Raw genomic sequence first — 24,444 nt, forward strand, 5'->3', positions numbered from 1 at the left:
CTGGACAATAGACTGTTTTAATAGCTTTTATCTCCTTAAATACTGCACATATGCTCATAAGCACTATTGGACACTTATAGGAAACCAACTAAGAGCTTTCTAAATATAAGAACATAAGAACATAAGAACATAAGAAAGTTTACAAACGAGAGGAGGCCATTCAGCCCATCTTGCTCGTTTGGTTGTTAGTAGCTTATTGATCCCAGAATCTCATCAAGCAGCTTCTTGAAGGATCCCAGGGTGTCCGCTTCAACAACATTACTGGGGAGTTGGTTCCAGACCCTCACAATTCTCTGTGTAAAAAAGTGCCTCCTATTTTCTGTTCTGAATGCCCCTTTATCTAACCTCCATTTATGACCCCTGGTCCTTTTTTCTTTTTTCAAGTCAAAGAAGTCCCCCAGGTTGACATTGTCTATACCTTTTAGGATTTTGAATGTTTGAATCAGATCGCCGCGTAGTCTTCTTTGTTCAAGACTGAATAGATTCAATTCTTTTAGCCTGTCTGCATACGACATGCCTTTTAAACCCGGGATAATTCTGGTTGCTCTTCTTTGCACTCTTTCTAGAGCAGCAATATCCTTTTTGTAACGAGGTGACCAGAACTGAACACAATATTCTAGGTGAGGTCTTACTAATGCATTGTAGAGTTTTAACATTACTTCCCTTGATTTAAATTCAACACTTCTCACAATATATCCAAGCATCTTGTTAGCCTTTTTTATAGCTTCCCCACATTGTCTAGATGAAGACATTTCTGAGTCAACATAAACTCCTAGGTCTTTTTCATAGTTCCCTTCTTCAATTTCACTATCTCCCATATGATATTTATAATGCACATTTTTATTGCCCGCATGCAATACTTTACACTTTTCTCTATTAAATTTCATTTGCCATGTGTCTGCCCAATTTTGAATGCGGTCTAGATCATTTTGAATGACCTTTGCTGCTTCAACAGTGTCTGCCACTCCTCCTATTTTTGTGTCGTCTGCAAATTTAACGAGTTTGCTTACTATATCAGAGTCTTAATCATTAATGTAGATTAGGAATAGCAGAGGACCTAATACTGATCCCTGTGGTACACCACTGGTTACCTCACTCCATTTCAAGGTTTCTCCTCTAATCAGTACTTTCTGTTTTCTACATGTTAACCACTCCCTAATCCATGTGCATGCATTTCCTTGAATCCCTACTGCGTTCAGTTTGAGAATTAATCTTTTATGCGGGACTTTGTCAAAAGCTTTCTGGAAATCTAAATAGACCATGTCGTATGCTTTGCAGTTGTCCATTTTCAATGTTGCATCCTCAAAAAAGTCAAGTAGGTTAGTTAGACATGATCTCCCTTTCCTAAAACCATGCTGGCTGTCTCCCAGGATATTGTTACCATATAGGTCATTTTCCATTCTGGATCTTATTATAGTTTCCATAAGTTTACATATAATAGAAGTCAGGCTCATTGGTCTGTAGTTACCTGGTTCAGTTTTGTCTCCCTTTTTGTGGATCGGTATTACGTTTGCAATTTTCCAGTCTGTCGGTACAACCCCTGTGTCAAGAGACTGTTGCATGATCTTGGTTAGCAGCTTGTAAATAACTTCTTTCATTTCTTTGAGTACTATTGGGAGGATCTCATCCGGCCCAGGGGATTTGTTTATTTTAAGAGCTCCTAGTCCCTTTAACACTTCTGCCTCTGTTATGCTAAAGTTATTTAAAACTGGATAGGAACAGGTCGACATGTGGGGCATGTTGTCCGTGTCCTCCTTTGTAAAAACCTGTGAAAAGTAATCATTTAATATATTTGCTATTTTTTTTTCTTGATCTATGAAAAAAAAATAGCAAATATATTAAATGATTACTTGACCTCTCGTTATTGGTCAAACCGGACAATACACTGTTTTGACAGCTTAATTAGCCCTGCACACTGCACATAGACCATTATTCACTATTAAACATTAATAGGAAATCAACTAAAAGTTTTCTAAATATGTCTTGGACTTTGACCTTTAACCTCTGGTTATTGGTCAAACTGGAAAATGGACTGTTTTAACAGCTTATATCTCCATAAAGACTGCAGATACGCTCAACTGTACTATTGAACATGTATAGTAAACCAACTAAGAGATTTCTAAATATGCCTTGGACTTTGACCATTGACCTCTCGTTATTGGTCAAACTGGACAATACACCATTTTGACAGCTTAATTATCCTTACAGACTGCACATAGACCATTATTCACTATTACACATTTATAGGAAATCAACCAAGAGCTTTTTAAAAATGTTTTGGACTTTGACCTTTGACCTCTCATGGTCAAACTGGACAATAGACTGTTTTAACAGCTGTTATATCCTTAAAGAGTGCACATATGCTCATAAGCACTATTGGACACTTGTAGGAAACCAACTAAGAGCTTTCTAAAAATGTGTTGGACTTTGACCTTTGACCTCTCGTTCATGGTCAAACTGGACAATAGACTGCATTTACAGCTTCTATCTCCCTAAATACTGCAAATAGGCTCATATGTACTATTGGACACTTATAGGAAACCAACTAAGAGCTTTCTAAAAAAATGTCTTGGACCTTGACCTTTGACCTCTCATGGTCAAATTGGACAATAGACTGTTTTAACAGCTTTTATCTCCTTAAATACTGCACATATGGTCATAAGCACTATTGGACACTTGTAGGAAACCAACTAAGAGCTTTCTAAATATGCCTTGGACTTTGATAATTGACCTCTTGTTATTGGTGAAACTGGACAAAACACCATTTTGACAGCTTAATTAGCCTTACATACTTCAGATAGACCAGTATTCACTATTACACATTTATAGGAAACCAGCTAAGAGCTTTTTAAAAAAATCTTGGACTTTGACCTTTGATCACTCATGGTCAAACTGGACAATAGACTGCATTTACAGCTTCTATCTCCCTAAATACTGCAAATAGGCTCATATGTACTATTGGACACTTATAGGAAACCAACTAAGAGCTTTCTAAATATGTCTTGGACTTTGACCTTTAACCTCTGGTTATTGGTCAAACCGGACAATGGACTGTTTTAACAGCTTATATCTCCATAAAGACTGCAGATACACTCAACTGTACTATTGAACATGTATAGTAAACCAACTAAGAGATTTCTAAATATGCCTTGGACTTTGACCATTGACCTCTCGTTATTGGTCAACCTGGACAATACACCATTTTGACAACTTAATTAGCCTTACAGACTGCACATAGACCATTATTCACTATTACACATTTATAGGAAATCAACCAAGAGCTTTTTAAAAATGTTTTGGACTTTGACCTTTGACCTCTCATGGTCAAACTGGACAATAGACTGTTTTAACAGCGGTTATATCCTTAAATACTGCACATATACTCAGATATACTATTGGACACTTATAGGAAACCAACTAAGAGCTTTCTAAAAATGTGTTGGACTTTGACCTTTGACCTCTCGTTCATGGTCAAACTGGACAATAGACTGCATTTACAGCTTCTATCTCCCTAAATACTGCAAATAGGCTCTTATGTACTATTGGACACTTATATGAAACCACCTACAGTGCCTTGCGAAAGTATTCGGCCCCCTTGAACTTTGCGACCTTTTGCCACATTTCAGGCTTCAAACATAAAGATATGAAACTGTAATTTTTTGTGAAGAATCAACAACAAGTGGGACACAATCGTGAAGTGGAACGAAATTTATTGGATATTTCAAACTTTTTTAACAAATAAAAAACTGAAAAATTGGGCGTGCAAAATTATTCAGCCCCCTTAAGTTAATACTTTGTAGCGCCACCTTTTGCTGCGATTACAGCTGTAAGTCGCTTGGGGTATGTCTCTATCAGTTTTGCACATTGAGAGACTAAAATTTTTGCCCATTCCTCCTTGCAAAACAGCTCGAGCTCAGTGAGGTTGGATGGAGAGCATTTGTGAACAGCAGTTTTCAGTTCTTTCCACAGATTCTCGATTGGATTCAGGTCTGGACTTTGACTTGGCCATTCTAACACCTGGATATGTTTATTTGTGAACCATTCCATTGTAGATTTTGCTTTATGTTTTGGATCATTGTCTTGTTGGAAGACAAATCTCCGTCCCAGTCTCAGGTCTTTTGCAGACTCCATCAGGTTTTCTTCCAGAATGGTCCTGTATTTGGCTCCATCCATCTTCCCATCAATTTTAACCATCTTCCCTGTCCCTGCTGAAGAAAAGCAGGCCCAAACCATGATGCTGCCACCACCATGTTTGACAGTGGGGATGGTGTGTTCAGGGTGATGAGCTGTGTTGCTTTTACGCCAAACATAACGTTTTGCATTGTTGCCAAAAAGTTTGATTTTGGTTTCATCTGACCAGAGCACCTTCTTCCACATGTTTGGTGTGTCTCCCAGGTGGCTTGTGGCAAACTGTAAACGACACTTTTTATGGATATCTTTAAGAAATGGCTTTCTTCTTGCCACTCTTCCATAAAGGCCAGATTTGTGCAGTATACGACTGATTGTTGTCCTATGGACAGAGTCTCCCACCTCAGCTGTAGATCTCTGCAGTTCATCCAGAGTGATCATGGGCCTCTTGGCTGCATCTCTGATCAGTCTTCTCCTTGTATGAGCTGAAAGTTTAGAGGGACGGCCAGGTCTTGGTAGATTTGCAGTGGTCTGATACTCCTTCCATTTCAATATTATCGCTTGCACAGTGCTCCTTGGGATGTTTAAAGCTTGGGAAATCTTTTTGTATCCAAATCCGGCTTTAAACTTCTCCACAACAGTATCTCGGACCTGCCTGGTGTGTTCCTTGTTCTTCATGATGCTCTCTGCGCTTTAAACGGACCTCTGAGACTATCACAGTGCAGGTGCATTTATACGGAGACTTGATTACACACAGGTGGATTCTATTTATCATCATTAGTCATTTAGGTCAACATTGGATCATTCAGAGATCCTCACTGAACTTCTGGAGAGAGTTTGCTGCACTGAAAGTAAAGGGGCTGAATAATTTTGCACGCCCAATTTTTCAGTTTTTTATTTGTTAAAAAAGTTTGAAATATCCAATAAATTTCGTTCCACTTCATGATTGTGTCCCACTTGTTGTTGATTCTTCACAAAAAATTACAGTTTCATATCTTTATGTTTGAAGCCTGAAATGTGGCAAAAGGTCGCAAAGTTCAAGGGGGCCGAATACTTTCGCAAGGCACTGTAAGAGCTTTCTAAATATGTGTTGGACTTTGACCTTTGACCTCTCGTTATTTGTCAAACTGGACAATAGACTGCATTTGCAACTTATATCTCCTTAAATACTGCACATAGGCTCATATGTACTATTGCACACTTATAGGAAACCACCTAAGAGCTTACTAAACATGTCTTGGATTTTGACCTTTGACCTCTCATGGTCAAACTGGACAATAGACTGTTTTAACAGCTTTTATCTTAAATACTGCAAATAAGCTCATATGTACTATTGCACACTTATAGGAAACCAACTAAGAGCTTTGTAAAAATGTCTTGGACTTTGACCATTGACTTCTCGTTATTGGTCAAACTGGACAATACACTGTTTTGACAGCTTAATTAGCCTTGCAGACTGCACATAGACCATTATTCACTACTAAACATTAATAGGAAACCAACTAAAAGTTTTCTAAATATGTCTTAAACTTTGACCTTTAACCTCTGGTTATTGGTCAAACTGGAAAATGGACTGTTTTAACAGCTTATATCTCCTTACAGACTGCAGATAGGCTCATATGTACTATTGAACATGTATAGCAAACCAACTAAGAGCTTTCCACATAAGTCTTGGACTTTGACCTTTGACCTCTCGTTCATGGTCAGACTGGACAATAGACTTTTTTTAACAGATTACATTTCCTTAAATACTGCACATATGCTTTTAAGCACAATTGGATATGTATAAGACACCAATTAAGACCTTTCTCAAAATGTCTTGGACTTTGAGCTTTGGCCTTTCGTTTTAATTAAAATGCTAAATAACAGGATATGAATGCTTATCAAACAAATTTGTCTATTGAAACCACTTCTACCGCACTATTAAAATTACACCATCCAAAACAACTTAAAAACGCCGACGAAGTTTCTCCAGAAACTTCCATTGTAGTTATTATTATTATTCCATTTTCCAACAAATTTCTGCACGCATCTCCTCCTAGAGCTTTGAAGTGAACAACTCAAAAGTTTGCACAAGTATTGCACTCTATCTTAATTGAGTTGCTGTCACTTTTGGTGGCGATCGGACTGGTGGATTTGGGGGTAACAGGTCATGACCCCCAAAAATCAAACGGCTTATAACTCCTTATAGGGGGAAGATAGGGTCATAGTTACTATTGAACATGTATAGAAACCCATTGATTCTCTAAAAGTTTGCGCAGGTTTCGTTGACCTATGACCTTCCCAGAGCCGGATAAGGACATTTTGCTGTTTGAAGAATGACAGCTAAAAACTGGACACCTCCTACTCCTACAGTTTTCAACCGATCAACTCGATTTTTTTGCTCAGCTTTTCCAATCTGTTTGAATTTAGTTGCTATTCATGTTTGTAGTGATCCGATTTGAAATGTGGGTGCAGTGCCCAGAAAAATGCCACATTCCAACTTTCTCTGTCTGCTCTCTGGTGGCCAAATCTTGTAACTGCATTTTGACAGTATAGTGCTCCTTAAACACTGCAGATAGTCATGTTTACTATAGAACCTGTATAGAAAACCAAGTATGCCATATCCACAAATGACCATGACCTGTCGTGTTTTACAACGCAGACGAAGTTTCTCCAGAAACTTCCATTCTTGTTATTATTATTATTATTCCATGTTTCTGACTAAACTTCCGCACGCATCTCCTCCTAGAGCTTTGAACTGATCAACTCAAAGCTTGGCACAAGTATTGCACTCAATCTCATTTGAGTTCTTATTACTTTTGGTGGCAAACGGACTGTTGGATTTGGGGGTGACAGGTCATGACCCCCCAAAATTAAACAGCTTATAACTCCTTATAGGGGCAAGATAGGGTCATAGTTACTATTGAACATGTATAGAAACCTATTGGTTCTCTAAAAGTCTGCACGGGTTCCATTGACCCATGACCTTCCCAGAGCCAGATATGGACATTTAGCTATTTCAGAAATGACCGCTAAATACTGGACAGCTTCTCCTCCTATAGTTTTCAATCAATCAACTTGATTTTTTCGCTCAGCTCTTCCAATATATTTGAATTTAGTTGGTATTACATTTTGTAGTGATCGGATTTCAAATGTGGACGCAGTGCCCAGAAAAATGCCACATTCCAACTTTCTCTGTCTGCCCTCTAGTGGCCAAATCTTGTAACTGCTGATTTGACAGTATATTGAACCATGTTTACTATAGAAACTGTATAGAAAACCTCCTTAAATACTGCAGATAGGCTCATATGTACTATTGGACATGTATAATTAACCAAATAACAGCTTTCTAGAAATGTCTTGGACTTTGACATTTGACCTCTCATGGTCAAACTGGACAATTGACTGTTTTAACAGCTTTTATCTCCTTAAATACTGCAAATAGGCTCATATGTACTATTGGAGATGTATAGGAAACCAACTAAGAGCTTTCTAACAATGTCTTGGACTTTGACCTTTGACCTCTCGTTCATGGTCAAACTGGACAATTGACTGCATTTCCAGCTCCTATCTCCCTAAATACTGCAGATAGGCTCATGTACTATTGGACACGTATAGGAAACCAACTGAGCTTTCTAAAAATGTCTTGGATTTTGACCTTTGACCTCTCGTTATTGTTCAAACTGGACAATACACTATTTTGACAGCTTAATTAGCCTTAGAGACATAACCTACCGTTCATGGTCAAACTCGATAATTAACGATTTTGACAGTATATAGCTCCTGACACACTGCAGATAGAGTCATGTTCACTATAGAAACTGTATAGAAAACCAAGTATGCCATATCTAAAAATGACCTTGATCTTGACTTTTGACCTGTCGCATTTTACAACGCAGATGAAGTTTCTCCAGAAACTTCCATTCTAGTTTAGAATTTATTGTTTCAAAGCAGCACGTTTGTTTACATTACATGGCCGGCTACTCTTGGACCACCACACGCTTGATCGTGTCCTGACAGATTGCCGTTCCCCAGATTAGTTTGTGTTTTAAGCTTCCGTTCTTTTAGATATCCCCCTGGTTGTTTTCTTTTGTTTTTATGTACTGTATTGTTTATTATGACTGTTTTTATTAATTTCCCGTAATGATTAGACTCCAGTTCGCAATATCATTATTTGATGAATGATCTGCACTGTCAACGATAACCTGCTTGTTTTGTGTGTTTAAACCAATGGAATAGTTAATTATAATAGCAATGTGTTGCACTTGCACGTTTGTTTATTGGTTTGTATATGCGTGATTTAAAGATGTGTGATGTATTTGATTTGTTTATTTTATTATTGTGATGAGTATGTATTAGCGTTTTTTTGCACAGTTGATTTTTTTCCTGTGTAAGTGTTTTTAACACTTCCGTCACATCTGCACAGTTATACTATTGATTACTGTTGTTGGTAGTAATTGTTTGTTAATGTGCATATCTATGACCTGAGTCTGTGTCCTCTCCAAATAAAACCTGGAATGATTTTTTAATCGTTGTAGTTTGTGTGCTCCTTCTGATTTATATCCCAGTTCCACACCCTATAAAAGAACCTACTTAGGAGACTGTGTTTTAAACTACCGCTTGTTTTAATTCTGAGGTTGAAATTCCCTCGGTGGCGGATTCAGGCTGTACTTTTTGTGTATTCTGTGGCGCTTGCCCCGCTCTCGGCGGGTAGATGCTACATATGCATGTAATGTACGGAACCCATAAAGGTACATGGTGTAAACATTTAAATGGGAGGCTACTATCTTGTGCACATGACTTCCTATAATATCTCGTGTTGATGAGATCGTGGGTCGTGTGCCTGAGATAGCAGCCTGCCTTTTTAATCTACACCATGTCTCTTTAGGGGTTCCGTAGTAATGAGAGCATTGAAAGGAGACAAATGACATGTCACACAAGCATTTTCAACCGATCAATCCATGAACTTTATAGATCTTTCTTATGCATTTATGACAGTGACTCTTCTAAACTTTTAAAGGATATCTATTAGGCTGTGTAACAGGGCGAGCAGCCCTGTACAGGGTTTGTTTATTTTAGAAAGGGGTCTCCCCCTCTGCCCCTGTGTTATTTTGTATTGTTTATTTGTTTTATTGTATTTAAATGTATGACGGCGAAAGTCGTGCTTGTTTGTTTATGTATTTAGTATTTATGACGGCGAAGCGCTGTGTATTTTGTTTTGTTAGTGACGGCGTAGCCAAATGTTTGTTTTTTGTTTAGTAGCGTAGATGGGAAGCCCCATTTAAAAACTCGTGCAGAAGGTGGCCATCTCCCGAATTAATTAGGTGATTTAATTTGTTGCTAATCGGGCCTTATAATCATGAACAACAAGATCTCCCAGATACTGTAACTCCCTTAACTAGGAATTTCAACACGTAAACAAAACGCTAGGGTTAATCACATACAAAAAAAAAAAATAGTGTTCAAATGCAGCTCCCCTCTGTATTCACAACTATACTGTATGTATTGTGTGTCACAGTTCACATGGAAGGAGGGTTCAGAACATAAATGATCAGTCAAATGCTGCAAATCCATAACTGTTTGTGAGCAATTTATTACGTGATTGTTGTTTTAGGAAACAAACTGTCACACATTTGGTATTATTAATTACCAATCATGCACATAATATACACTACGTTATCATACACAGTATATTGGTATTACAAATATATATCTTCTATGCTTATGTTTTAAAGTGTATCTAATGTCGACCCAGAGGACTTCTTTGACCTGAAAAAAGAAACAAGGACCAGGGGTCACAAATGGAGATTAGGTAAAGGGGCATTCAGAACGGAAAATAGGAGGCACTTTTTTACACAGAGAATTGTGAGGGTCTGGAACCAACTCCCCAGTAATGTTGCTGAAGCTGACACCCTGGTATCGAGGAAGATGGGCTGAATGGCCTCCTCTCATTTGTAAACTTTCTTATGTTCTTATGTTCTTAATGCATATAAACTATAAATATATACAGACTAATATATTGGCTGTAAATATTTAAAAGTACAATTTAATTAATTGCTACATCAACTTGTTTAAACACACAGCCATTTTTTTGTTATTTTAGCAAAAAATAAACCTGACTAATTTGTCAAAATAATGTTTTGGTGATGTCGGTGACACGGACACGGAGCATATGAAATGCCATCCTGATCCATTTTGAAACGGCTGAGAAAACATCCCCCTTAAAATGGAGTTTAAACAAGGCTCTGCCAGCCGCCCTTACCTATAACGGCCCTATCGTGCCGTTATAATGCCTTCATGAAGCTGTGAGCTAGAAGCTTGGTGTGTTGCCAGCTGGTTGTTATTAACGTGCTCATTGTATTCAACAGCAGTATTTCCTCTAGTAAGCAGGGCACGTGTTCTTGAGTTAAATCAAAGTGCACCCTCTTCAGACACACACTGTCACTGTCCATTCACCTTCCCCTCTTCAGACACAGTGACTTTCTATTGACCTCTCAAAAGTGTATCAAAAGCCTTGCTCTATCTTCGCATGCCTGATGCCGTGGAGTGTTGTGTCATGCTTGCTGTTGCCAAGATGTGTAATGCTTTGAGTGGTGGTGTGTGTATGACAGTATTATAAATTAAACAGCACAATAAACAAGCTCTGTGGTTAATCTACAACACTTCCTGTCAGTTTTGAACAATACAACAGCGTAATTGAGGTTGTACCTTTGTAAATGCATATTTATTTTATGTTTCATTTTTTCCTCAATTGAGAGTGATAAATTTGTGCTGCGTCTTAAATTCGAAGGAATGTGGTACTTAATTATTTTTCAAATATAGAAATATATGTGTTTACAAAGCTGAAAATAAACACAGCAGGTGTTTGAACCCACACCTCCAGAGAGACTGGAGCCTTAATCCAGTGACTTAGACCACTGCGCACTCCTTTCAGATATCATGCATCAGCCATAACGAGCTGGATCAACCTGCTGCACAGCCTTGCTCTATATGAACATTCCTCCAATAGAAGACATGTACAATTCTGACGTTAGATAAAAGGGAAAACTTCTGGATTCACAGACTCAAGACTGTATCTCCCCACCATGGACTGAACCTGGAACTCCACCTCAGAAGGGTCTGTGTGTCAGTGTTCTTCTAGAATCGACTCTCTCTGGAAGCCTGAATCCAGTGCCTTAGACTGCTGGGTCCCACTACCACACCTCAGTCGTCCAGCCCCCAGGTTGCATGCTATAAACGCATACATGCTTAACTCCATTCCTCAATAACAAAAACTATTATTATCTTATGTGTTTGTAAAAGCTTACTGTAATGAATGCATTGAAATATAAACACTGAATTTGCTGGATGCGCCGTCTGGGAATTGAACCTGTGTCACAAGAATGGTGATCTTGCATGATACCACTACACCATTGGCACCGACATGCATTCCTGGGAAAGAGCAAATTATCCATGTCTCTGAAGCGCATTTGAGGAAGCAACATCATCTGTACCAAGTGATGGATCTCCACAGCCAGACCCTGAAATGTGTATAAAGACATTTATAATCCAGGGCTGGCAATGGAACATGAAACAGACAATGTGACTGGTCGAGTATGGTTCCAGCTGTCAGTATGTTGGATGGATACAGACAGTTGGAGCCTTGTCACATATTCCAAATCACTGCACTGCCTCACAGAATTTAAAGTATTGTTAGCCATCTTGTTTACAGTTACAGATGTACAGTAAAGCTATAATACTGAGTGCCCAATTACCAGCAGAACAAAATCACAAAAATAGTAAGTAGACATGCAGATTTGGATGAACAATTAAATGAACTGGAAGATAGCAAAACAGAAAAAAATACAAAAAATACAAAAAAAATTGCTCTCTTTATACTCACTGAGTGCGACTCCGGTGGATCTTTTCAATGGCAATGTAAAATTCAACAAATCAAAAATAAATACAGGCTGATTAGAAAGTAAGTTTACCACACTTACTTTTGCATGTTTGAATTCAATCAATGTACTCATCTTAAATTAGTGTGCAGTTCAGTTATAAATGGGACTACTTTTGTGGTCCCTTTATTGGTGGAAAGAGATGTAATAAAAATCAAAATATATTGCCCTAAAAATAACTTCTGCTTTTTTTTTTTTTCAAATCCAGTTTTACCTGGATTATAAATACAATAAAGCCCTTCAGGATGCCTGTATGCGTCTATTACAGAGATGTAACGACTCAAGTCATTGTCATCAAATGATTCAACTTGACTCGAGTCCCTGCAAGCAGAGACTCAACTCCCTGCTCAAAAGACGTGACTCGACTCGAGTCTCCATCTGTCTCGAGTCATAAACAGGTTCCTGCCTGGTTGTTAAGACCGTTGCTAAGGAAATAGAAAACACCTTTCTCGCCTATTGCACCATTCTGTGACCATAATGTCACAAGCAGCAGGGAGCCCCGGAATCTAAATGTGGGGATGTGTGGAGTGAGAGAGAGTGAGAGTGAGAGCGAGAGCGACAGCGTGTGGAAGCGACATCGTGGGAGAAGTACAGTCGTGGACAAGTACAGCGCAGTTAGAAGCAGAAAGGAGGAATTACATCTTTAAATCTGGAGTTGCTTTAATCAGAAAACATTGCAGCTTAAAGCCTTGCAGCTGCGTGTATTTTTCTGATAAGCTGAAACTCGGAGCAGCTGATTCCAATCCCGCGGCGTTCTGGGACACGGGGGAGGAGCGGAGCACGCAGCATAAACACAAACAAACAAAAGGCAGGCAGTCTTCCGAGCAACAGCGTGTGGAAGCGACATCGTGGGAGAAGTACAGTCGTGGACAAGTACAGCGCAGTTAGAAGCAGAAAGGAGGAATTACATCTTTAAATCTGGAGTTGCTTTAATCAGAAAACATTGCAGCTTAAAGCCTTGCAGCTGCGTGTATTTTTCTGATAAGCTGAAACTCGGAGCAGCTGATTCCAATCCCGCGGCGTTCTGGGACACGGGGGAGGAGCGGAGCACGCAGCATAAACACAAACAAACAAAAGGCAGGCAGTCTTCCGAGCAACAGCGTGTGGAAGCGACATCGTGGGAGAAGTACAGTCGTGGACAAGTACAGCGCAGTTAGAAGCAGAAAGGAGGAATTACATCTTTAAATCTGGAGTTGCTTTAATCAGAAAACATTGCAGCTTAAAGCCTTGCAGCTGCGTGTATTTTTCTGATAAGCTGAAACTCGGAGCAGCTGATTCCAATCCCGCGGCGTTCTGGGACACGGGGGAGGAGCGGAGCACGCAGCATAAACACAAACAAACAAAAGGCAGGCAGTCTTCCGAGCGACAGCGTGTGGAAGCGACATCGTGGGAGAAGTACAGTCGTGGACAAGTACAGCGCAGTTAGAAGCAGAAAGGAGGAATTACATCTTTAAATCTGGAGTTGCTTTAATCAGAAAACATTGCAGCTTAAAGCCTTGCAGCTGCGTGTATTTTTCTGATAAGCTGAAACTCGGAGCAGCTGATTCCAATCCCGCGGCGTTCTGGGACACGGGGGAGGAGCGGAGCACGCAGCATAAACACAAACAAACAAAAGGCAGGCAGTCTTCCGAGCAACAGCGTGTGGAAGCGACATCGTGGGAGAAGTACAGTCGTGGACAAGTACAGCGCAGTTAGAAGCAGAAAGGAGGAATTACATCTTTAAATCTGGAGTTGCTTTAATCAGAAAACATTGCAGCTTAAAGCCTTGCAGCTGCGTGTATTTTTCTGATAAGATGAAACTCGGAGCAGTTGATTCCAATCCCGCGGCGTTCTGGGACACGGGGGAGGAGCGGAGCACGCAGCATAAACACAAACAAACAAAAGGCAGGCAGTCTTCCGAGCAACAGCGTGTGGAAGCGACATCGTGGGAGAAGTACAGTCGTGGACAAGTACAGCGCAGTTAGAAGCAGAAAGGAGGAATTACATCTTTAAATCTGGAGTTGCTTTAATCAGAAAACATTACAGCTTAAAGCATTGCAGCTGCGTGTATTTTTCTGATAAACTGAAACTCGGAGCAGCTGATTCCAATCCCGCGGCGTTCTGGGACACGGGGGAGGAGCGGAGCACGCAGCATAAACACAAACAAACAAAAGGCAGGCAGTCTTCCGAGCAACAGCGTGTGGAAGCGACATCGTGGGAGAAGTACAGTCGTGGACAAGTACAGCGCAGTTAGAAGCAGAAAGGAGGAATTACATCTTTAAATCTGGAGTTGCTTTAATCAGAAAACATTGCAGCTTAAAGCCTTGCAGCTGCGTGTATTTTTCTGATAAGCTGAAACTCGGAGCAGCTGATTCCAATCCCGCGGCGTTCTGGGACACGGGGGAGGAGCGGAGCACGCAGCATAAACACAAACAAACAAAAGGCAGGCAGTCTTCCGAGCGACAGCGTGTGGAAGCGACATCGTGGGAGAAGTACAGTCGTGGACAAGTACAGCGCAGTTAGAAGCAGAAAGGAGGAATTACATCTTTAAATCTGGAGTTGCTTTAATCAGAAAACATTGCAGCTTAAAGCCTTGCAGCTGCGTGTATTTTTCTGATAAGCTGAAACTCGGAGCAGCTGATTCCAATCCCGCGGCGTTCTGGGACACGGGGGAGGAGCGGAGCACGCAGCATAAACACAAACAAACAAAAGGCAGGCAGTCTTCCGAGCAACAGCGTGTGGAAGCGACATCGTGGGAGAAGTACAGTCGTGGACAAGTACAGCGCAGTTAGAAGCAGAAAGGAGGAATTACATCTTTAAATCTGGAGTTGCTTTAATCAGAAAACATTGCAGCTTAAAGCCTTGCAGCTGCGTGTATTTTTCTGATAAGCTGAAACTCGGAGCAGCTGATTCCAATCCCGCGGCGTTCTGGGACACGGGGGAGGAGCGGAGCACGCAGCATAAACACAAACAAACAAAAGGCAGGCAGTCTTCCGAGCAACAGCGTGTGGAAGCGACATCGTGGGAGAAGTACAGTCGTGGACAAGTACAGCGCAGTTAGAAGCAGAAAGGAGGAATTACATCTTTAAATCTGGAGTTGCTTTAATCAGAAAACATTGCAGCTTAAAGCCTTGCAGCTGCGTGTATTTTTCTGATAAGCTGAAACTCGGAGCAGCTGATTCCAATCCCGCGGCGTTCTGGGACACGGGGGAGGAGCGGAGCACGCAGCATAAACACAAACAAACAAAAGGCAGGCAGTCTTCCGAGCAACAGCGTGTGGAAGCGACATCGTGGGAGAAGTACAGTCGTGGACAAGTACAGCGCAGTTAGAAGCAGAAAGGAGGAATTACATCTTTAAATCTGGAGTTGCTTTAATCAGAAAACATTGCAGCTTAAAGCCTTGCAGCTGCGTGTATTTTTCTGATAAGCTGAAACTCGGAGCAGCTGATTCCAATCCCGCGGCGTTCTGGGACACGGGGGAGGAGCGGAGCACGCAGCATAAACACAAACAAACAAAAGGCAGGCAGTCTTCCGAGCAACAGCGTGTGGAAGCGACATCGTGGGAGAAGTACAGTCGTGGACAAGTACAGCGCAGTTAGAAGCAGAAAGGAGGAATTACATCTTTAAATCTGGAGTTGCTTTAATCAGAAAACATTGCAGCTTAAAGCCTTGCAGCTGCGTGTATTTTTCTGATAAGCTGAAACTCGGAGCAGCTGATTCCAATCCCGCGGCGTTCTGGGACACGGGGGAGGAGCGGAGCACGCAGCATAAACACAAACAAACAAAAGGCAGGCAGTCTTCCGAGCGACAGCGTGTGGAAGCGACATCGTGGGAGAAGTACAGTCGTGGACAAGTACAGCGCAGTTAGAAGCAGAAAGGAGGAATTACATCTTTAAATCTGGAGTTGCTTTAATCAGAAAACATTGCAGCTTAAAGCCTTGCAGCTGCGTGTATTTTTCTGATAAGCTGAAACTCGGAGCATCTGATTCCAATCCCGCGGCGTTCTGGGACACGGGGGAGGAGCGGAGCACGCAGCATAAACACAAACAAACAAAAGGCAGGCAGTCTTCCGAGCGACAGCGTGTGGAAGCGACATCGTGGGAGAAGTACAGTCGTGGACAAGTACAGCGCAGTTAGAAGCAGAAAGGAGGAATTACATCTTTAAATCTGGAGTTGCTTTAATCAGAAAACATTGCAGCTTAAAGCCTTGCAGCTGCGTGTATTTTTCTGATAAGCTGAAACTCGGAGCAGCTGATTCCAATCCCGCGGCGTTCTGGGACACGGGGGAGGAGCGGAGCACGCAGCATAAACACAAACAAACAAAAGGCAGGCAGTCTTCCGAGCAACAGCGTGTGGAAGCGACATCGTGGGAGAAGTACAGTCGTGGACAAGTACAGCGCAGTTAGAAGCAGAAAGGAGGAATTACATCTTTAAATCTGGAGTTGCTTTAATCAGAAAACATTGCAGCTTAAAGCCTTGCAGCTGCGTGTATTTTTCTGATAAGCTGAAACTCGGAGCATCTGATTCCAATCCCGCGGCGTTCTGGGACACGGGGGAGGAGCGGAGCACGCAGCATAAACACAAACAAACAAAAGGCAGGCAGTCTTCCGAGCGACAGCGTGTGGAAGCGACATCGTGGGAGAAGTACAGTCGTGGACAAGTACAGCGCAGTTAGAAGCAGAAAGGAGGAATTACATCTTTAAATCTGGAGTTGCTTTAATCAGAAAACATTGCAGCTTAAAGCCTTGCAGCTGCGTGTATTTTTCTGATAAGCTGAAACTCGGAGCAGCTGATTCCAATCCCGCGGCGTTCTGGGACACGGGGGAGGAGCGGAGCACGCAGCATAAACACAAACAAACAAAAGGCAGGCAGTCTTCCGAGCAACAGCGTGTGGAAGCGACATCGTGGGAGAAGTACAGTCGTGGACAAGTACAGCGCAGTTAGAAGCAGAAAGGAGGAATTACATCTTTAAATCTGGAGTTGCTTTAATCAGAAAACATTGCAGCTTAAAGCCTTGCAGCTGCGTGTATTTTTCTGATAAGATGAAACTCGGAGCAGTTGATTCCAATCCCGCGGCGTTCTGGGACACGGGGGAGGAGCGGAGCACGCAGCATAAACACAAACAAACAAAAGGCAGGCAGTCTTCCGAGCAACAGCGTGTGGAAGCGACATCGTGGGAGAAGTACAGTCGTGGACAAGTACAGCGCAGTTAGAAGCAGAAAGGAGGAATTACATCTTTAAATCTGGAGTTGCTTTAATCAGAAAACATTACAGCTTAAAGCATTGCAGCTGCGTGTATTTTTCTGATAAACTGAAACTCGGAGCAGCTGATTCCAATCCCGCGGCGTTCTGGGACACGGGGGAGGAGCGGAGCACGCAGCATAAACACAAACAAACAAAAGGCAGGCAGTCTTCCGAGCAACAGCGTGTGGAAGCGACATCGTGGGAGAAGTACAGTCGTGGACAAGTACAGCGCAGTTAGAAGCAGAAAGGAGGAATTACATCTTTAAATCTGGAGTTGCTTTAATCAGAAAACATTGCAGCTTAAAGCCTTGCAGCTGCGTGTATTTTTCTGATAAGCTGAAACTCGGAGCAGCTGATTCCAATCCCGCGGCGTTCTGGGACACGGGGGAGGAGCGGAGCACGCAGCATAAACACAAACAAACAAAAGGCAGGCAGTCTTCCGAGCGACAGCGTGTGGAAGCGACATCGTGGGAGAAGTACAGTCGTGGACAAGTACAGCGCAGTTAGAAGCAGAAAGGAGGAATTACATCTTTAAATCTGGAGTTGCTTTAATCAGAAAACATTGCAGCTTAAAGCCTTGCAGCTGCGTGTATTTTTCTGATAAGCTGAAACTCGGAGCAGCTGATTCCAATCCCGCGGCGTTCTGGGACACGGGGGAGGAGCGGAGCACGCAGCATAAACACAAACAAACAAAAGGCAGGCAGTCTTCCGAGCAACAGCGTGTGGAAGCGACATCGTGGGAGAAGTACAGTCGTGGACAAGTACAGCGCAGTTAGAAGCAGAAAGGAGGAATTACATCTTTAAATCTGGAGTTGCTTTAATCAGAAAACATTGCAGCTTAAAGCCTTGCAGCTGCGTGTATTTTTCTGATAAGCTGAAACTCGGAGCAGCTGATTCCAATCCCGCGGCGTTCTGGGACACGGGGGAGGAGCGGAGCACGCAGCATAAACACAAACAAACAAAAGGCAGGCAGTCTTCCGAGCAACAGCGTGTGGAAGCGACATCGTGGGAGAAGTACAGTCGTGGACAAGTACAGCGCAGTTAGAAGCAGAAAGGAGGAATTACATCTTTAAATCTGGAGTTGCTTTAATCAGAAAACATTGCAGCTTAAAGCCTTGCAGCTGCGTGTATTTTTCTGATAAGCTGAAACTCGGAGCAGCTGATTCCAATCCCGCGGCGTTCTGGGACACGGGGGAGGAGCGGAGCACGCAGCATAAACACAAACAAACAAAAGGCAGGCAGTCTTCCGAGCAACAGCGTGTGGAAGCGACATCGTGGGAGAAGTACAGTCGTGGACAAGTACAGCGCAGTTAGAAGCAGAAAGGAGGAATTACATCTTTAAATCTGGAGTTGCTTTAATCAGAAAACATTGCAGCTTAAAGCCTTGCAGCTGCGTGTATTTTTCTGATAAGCTGAAACTCGGAGCAGCTGATTCCAATCCCGCGGCGTTCTGGGACACGGGGGAGGAGCGGAGCACGCAGCATAAACACAAACAAACAAAAGGCAGGCAGTCTTCCGAGCAACAGCGTGTGGAAGCGACATCGTGGGAGAAGTACAGTCGTGGACAAGTACAGCGCAGTTAGAAGCAGAAAGGAGGAATTACATCTTTAAATCTGGAGTTGCTTTAATCAGAAAACATTGCAGCTTAAAGCCTTGCAGCTGCGTGTATTTTTCTGATAAGCTGAAACTCGGAGCAGCTGATTCCAATCCCGCGGCGTTCTGGGACACGGGGGAGGAGCGGAGCACGCAGCATAAACACAAACAAACAAAAGGCAGGCAGTCTTCCGAGCAACAGCGTGTGGAAGCGACATCGTGGGAGAAGTACAGTCGTGGACAAGTACAGCGCAGTTAGAAGCAGAAAGGAGGAATTACATCTTTAAATCTGGAGTTGCTTTAATCAGAAAACATTGCAGCTTAAAGCCTTGCAGCTGCGTGTATTTTTCTGATAAGCTGAAACTCGGAGCAGCTGATTCCAATCCCGCGGCGTTCTGGGACACGGGGGAGGAGCGGAGCACGCAGCATAAACACAAACAAACAAAAGGCAGGCAGTCTTCCGAGCGACAGCGTGTGGAAGCGACATCGTGGGAGAAGTACAGTCGTGGACAAGTACAGCGCAGTTAGAAGCAGAAAGGAGGAATTACATCTTTAAATCTGGAGTTGCTTTAATCAGAAAACATTGCAGCTTAAAGCCTTGCAGCTGCGTGTATTTTTCTGATAAGCTGAAACTCGGAGCATCTGATTCCAATCCCGCGGCGTTCTGGGACACGGGGGAGGAGCGGAGCACGCAGCATAAACACAAACAAACAAAAGGCAGGCAGTCTTCCGAGCGACAGCGTGTGGAAGCGACATCGTGGGAGAAGTACAGTCGTGGACAAGTACAGCGCAGTTAGAAGCAGAAAGGAGGAATTACATCTTTAAATCTGGAGTTGCTTTAATCAGAAAACATTGCAGCTTAAAGCCTTGCAGCTGCGTGTATTTTTCTGATAAGCTGAAACTCGGAGCAGCTGATTCCAATCCCGCGGCGTTCTGGGACACGGGGGAGGAGCGGAGCACGCAGCATAAACACAAACAAACAAAAGGCAGGCAGTCTTCCGAGCAACAGCGTGTGGAAGCGACATCGTGGGAGAAGTACAGTCGTGGACAAGTACAGCGCAGTTAGAAGCAGAAAGGAGGAATTACATCTTTAAATCTGGAGTTGCTTTAATCAGAAAACATTGCAGCTTAAAGCCTTGCAGCTGCGTGTATTTTTCTGATAAGCTGAAACTCGGAGCATCTGATTCCAATCCCGCGGCGTTCTGGGACACGGGGGAGGAGCGGAGCACGCAGCATAAACACAAACAAACAAAAGGCAGGCAGTCTTCCGAGCGACAGCGTGTGGAAGCGACATCGTGGGAGAAGTACAGTCGTGGACAAGTACAGCGCAGTTAGAAGCAGAAAGGAGGAATTACATCTTTAAATCTGGAGTTGCTTTAATCAGAAAACATTGCAGCTTAAAGCCTTGCAGCTGCGTGTATTTTTCTGATAAGCTGAAACTCGGAGCAGCTGATTCCAATCCCGCGGCGTTCTGGGACACGGGGGAGGAGCGGAGCACGCAGCATAAACACAAACAAACAAAAGGCAGGCAGTCTTCCGAGCAACAGCGTGTGGAAGCGACATCGTGGGAGAAGTACAGTCGTGGACAAGTACAGCGCAGTTAGAAGCAGAAAGGAGGAATTACATCTTTAAATCTGGAGTTGCTTTAATCAGAAAACATTGCAGCTTAAAGCCTTGCAGCTGCGTGTATTTTTCTGATAAGATGAAACTCGGAGCAGTTGATTCCAATCCCGCGGCGTTCTGGGACACGGGGGAGGAGCGGAGCACGCAGCATAAACACAAACAAACAAAAGGCAGGCAGTCTTCCGAGCAACAGCGTGTGGAAGCGACATCGTGGGAGAAGTACAGTCGTGGACAAGTACAGCGCAGTTAGAAGCAGAAAGGAGGAATTACATCTTTAAATCTGGAGTTGCTTTAATCAGAAAACATTACAGCTTAAAGCATTGCAGCTGCGTGTATTTTTCTGATAAACTGAAACTCGGAGCAGCTGATTCCAATCCCGCGGCGTTCTGGGACACGGGGGAGGAGCGGAGCACGCAGCATAAACACAAACAAACAAAAGGCAGGCAGTCTTCCGAGCAACAGCGTGTGGAAGCGACATCGTGGGAGAAGTACAGTCGTGGACAAGTACAGCGCAGTTAGAAGCAGAAAGGAGGAATTACATCTTTAAATCTGGAGTTGCTTTAATCAGAAAACATTGCAGCTTAAAGCCTTGCAGCTGCGTGTATTTTTCTGATAAGCTGAAACTCGGAGCAGCTGATTCCAATCCCGCGGCGTTCTGGGACACGGGGGAGGAGCGGAGCACGCAGCATAAACACAAACAAACAAAAGGCAGGCAGTCTTCCGAGCGACAGCGTGTGGAAGCGACATCGTGGGAGAAGTACAGTCGTGGACAAGTACAGCGCAGTTAGAAGCAGAAAGGAGGAATTACATCTTTAAATCTGGAGTTGCTTTAATCAGAAAACATTGCAGCTTAAAGCCTTGCAGCTGCGTGTATTTTTCTGATAAGCTGAAACTCGGAGCAGCTGATTCCAATCCCGCGGCGTTCTGGGACACGGGGGAGGAGCGGAGCACGCAGCATAAACACAAACAAACAAAAGGCAGGCAGTCTTCCGAGCAACAGCGTGTGGAAGCGACATCGTGGGAGAAGTACAGTCGTGGACAAGTACAGCGCAGTTAGAAGCAGAAAGGAGGAATTACATCTTTAAATCTGGAGTTGCTTTAATCAGAAAACATTGCAGCTTAAAGCCTTGCAGCTGCGTGTATTTTTCTGATAAGCTGAAACTCGGAGCAGCTGATTCCAATCCCGCGGCGTTCTGGGACACGGGGGAGGAGCGGAGCACGCAGCATAAACACAAACAAACAAAAGGCAGGCAGTCTTCCGAGCAACAGCGTGTGGAAGCGACATCGTGGGAGAAGTACAGTCGTGGACAAGTACAGCGCAGTTAGAAGCAGAAAGGAGGAATTACATCTTTAAATCTGGAGTTGCTTTAATCAGAAAACATTGCAGCTTAAAGCCTTGCAGCTGCGTGTATTTTTCTGATAAGCTGAAACTCGGAGCAGCTGATTCCAATCCCGCGGCGTTCTGGGACACGGGGGAGGAGCGGAGCACGCAGCATAAACACAAACAAACAAAAGGCAGGCAGTCTTCCGAGCAACAGCGTGTGGAAGCGACATCGTGGGAGAAGTACAGTCGTGGACAAGTACAGCGCAGTTAGAAGCAGAAAGGAGGAATTACATCTTTAAATCTGGAGTTGCTTTAATCAGAAAACATTGCAGCTTAAAGCCTTGCAGCTGCGTGTATTTTTCTGATAAGCTGAAACTCGGAGCAGCTGATTCCAATCCCGCGGCGTTCTGGGACACGGGGGAGGAGCGGAGCACGCAGCATAAACACAAACAAACAAAAGGCAGGCAGTCTTCCGAGCAACAGCGTGTGGAAGCGACATCGTGGGAGAAGTACAGTCGTGGACAAGTACAGCGCAGTTAGAAGCAGAAAGGAGGAATTACATCTTTAAATCTGGAGTTGCTTTAATCAGAAAACATTGCAGCTTAAAGCCTTGCAGCTGCGTGTATTTTTCTGATAAGCTGAAACTCGGAGCAGCTGATTCCAATCCCGCGGCGTTCTGGGACACGGGGGAGGAGCGGAGCACGCAGCATAAACACAAACAAACAAAAGGCAGGCAGTCTTCCGAGCAACAGCGTGTGGAAGCGACATCGTGGGAGAAGTACAGTCGTGGACAAGTACAGCGCAGTTAGAAGCAGAAAGGAGGAATTACATCTTTAAATCTGGAGTTGCTTTAATCAGAAAACATTGCAGCTTAAAGCCTTGCAGCTGCGTGTATTTTTCTGATAAGCTGAAACTCGGAGCAGCTGATTCCAATCCCGCGGCGTTCTGGGACACGGGGGAGGAGCGGAGCACGCAGCATAAACACAAACAAACAAAAGGCAGGCAGTCTTCCGAGCGACAGCGTGTGGAAGCGACATCGTGGGAGAAGTACAGTCGTGGACAAGTACAGCGCAGTTAGAAGCAGAAAGGAGGAATTACATCTTTAAATCTGGAGTTGCTTTAATCAGAAAACATTGCAGCTTAAAGCCTTGCAGCTGCGTGTATTTTTCTGATAAGCTGAAACTCGGAGCAGCTGATTCCAATCCCGCGGCGTTCTGGGACACGGGGGAGGAGCGGAGCACGCAGCATAAACACAAACAAACAAAAGGCAGGCAGTCTTCCGAGCAACAGCGTGTGGAAGCGACATCGTGGGAGAAGTACAGTCGTGGACAAGTACAGCGCAGTTAGAAGCAGAAAGGAGGAATTACATCTTTAAATCTGGAGTTGCTTTAATCAGAAAACATTGCAGCTTAAAGCCTTGCAGCTGCGTGTATTTTTCTGATAAGATGAAACTCGGAGCAGTTGATTCCAATCCCGCGGCGTTCTGGGACACGGGGGAGGAGCGGAGCACGCAGCATAAACACAAACAAACAAAAGGCAGGCAGTCTTCCGAGCAACAGCGTGTGGAAGCGACATCGTGGGAGAAGTACAGTCGTGGACAAGTACAGCGCAGTTAGAAGCAGAAAGGAGGAATTACATCTTTAAATCTGGAGTTGCTTTAATCAGAAAACATTACAGCTTAAAGCATTGCAGCTGCGTGTATTTTTCTGATAAACTGAAACTCGGAGCAGCTGATTCCAATCCCGCGGCGTTCTGGGACACGGGGGAGGAGCGGAGCACGCAGCATAAACACAAACAAACAAAAGGCAGGCAGTCTTCCGAGCAACAGCGTGTGGAAGCGACATCGTGGGAGAAGTACAGTCGTGGACAAGTACAGCGCAGTTAGAAGCAGAAAGGAGGAATTACATCTTTAAATCTGGAGTTGCTTTAATCAGAAAACATTGCAGCTTAAAGCCTTGCAGCTGCGTGTATTTTTCTGATAAGCTGAAACTCGGAGCAGCTGATTCCAATCCCGCGGCGTTCTGGGACACGGGGGAGGAGCGGAGCACGCAGCATAAACACAAACAAACAAAAGGCAGGCAGTCTTCCGAGCGACAGCGTGTGGAAGCGACATCGTGGGAGAAGTACAGTCGTGGACAAGTACAGCGCAGTTAGAAGCAGAAAGGAGGAATTACATCTTTAAATCTGGAGTTGCTTTAATCAGAAAACATTGCAGCTTAAAGCCTTGCAGCTGCGTGTATTTTTCTGATAAGCTGAAACTCGGAGCAGCTGATTCCAATCCCGCGGCGTTCTGGGACACGGGGGAGGAGCGGAGCACGCAGCATAAACACAAACAAACAAAAGGCAGGCAGTCTTCCGAGCAACAGCGTGTGGAAGCGACATCGTGGGAGAAGTACAGTCGTGGACAAGTACAGCGCAGTTAGAAGCAGAAAGGAGGAATTACATCTTTAAATCTGGAGTTGCTTTAATCAGAAAACATTGCAGCTTAAAGCCTTGCAGCTGCGTGTATTTTTCTGATAAGCTGAAACTCGGAGCAGCTGATTCCAATCCCGCGGCGTTCTGGGACACGGGGGAGGAGCGGAGCACGCAGCATAAACACAAACAAACAAAAGGCAGGCAGTCTTCCGAGCAACA

Source organism: Acipenser ruthenus, chromosome 28 (genome assembly GCF_902713425.1).
Source record: "Acipenser ruthenus chromosome 28, fAciRut3.2 maternal haplotype, whole genome shotgun sequence".
NCBI classification, from domain to species: domain Eukaryota; kingdom Metazoa; phylum Chordata; class Actinopteri; order Acipenseriformes; family Acipenseridae; genus Acipenser; species Acipenser ruthenus.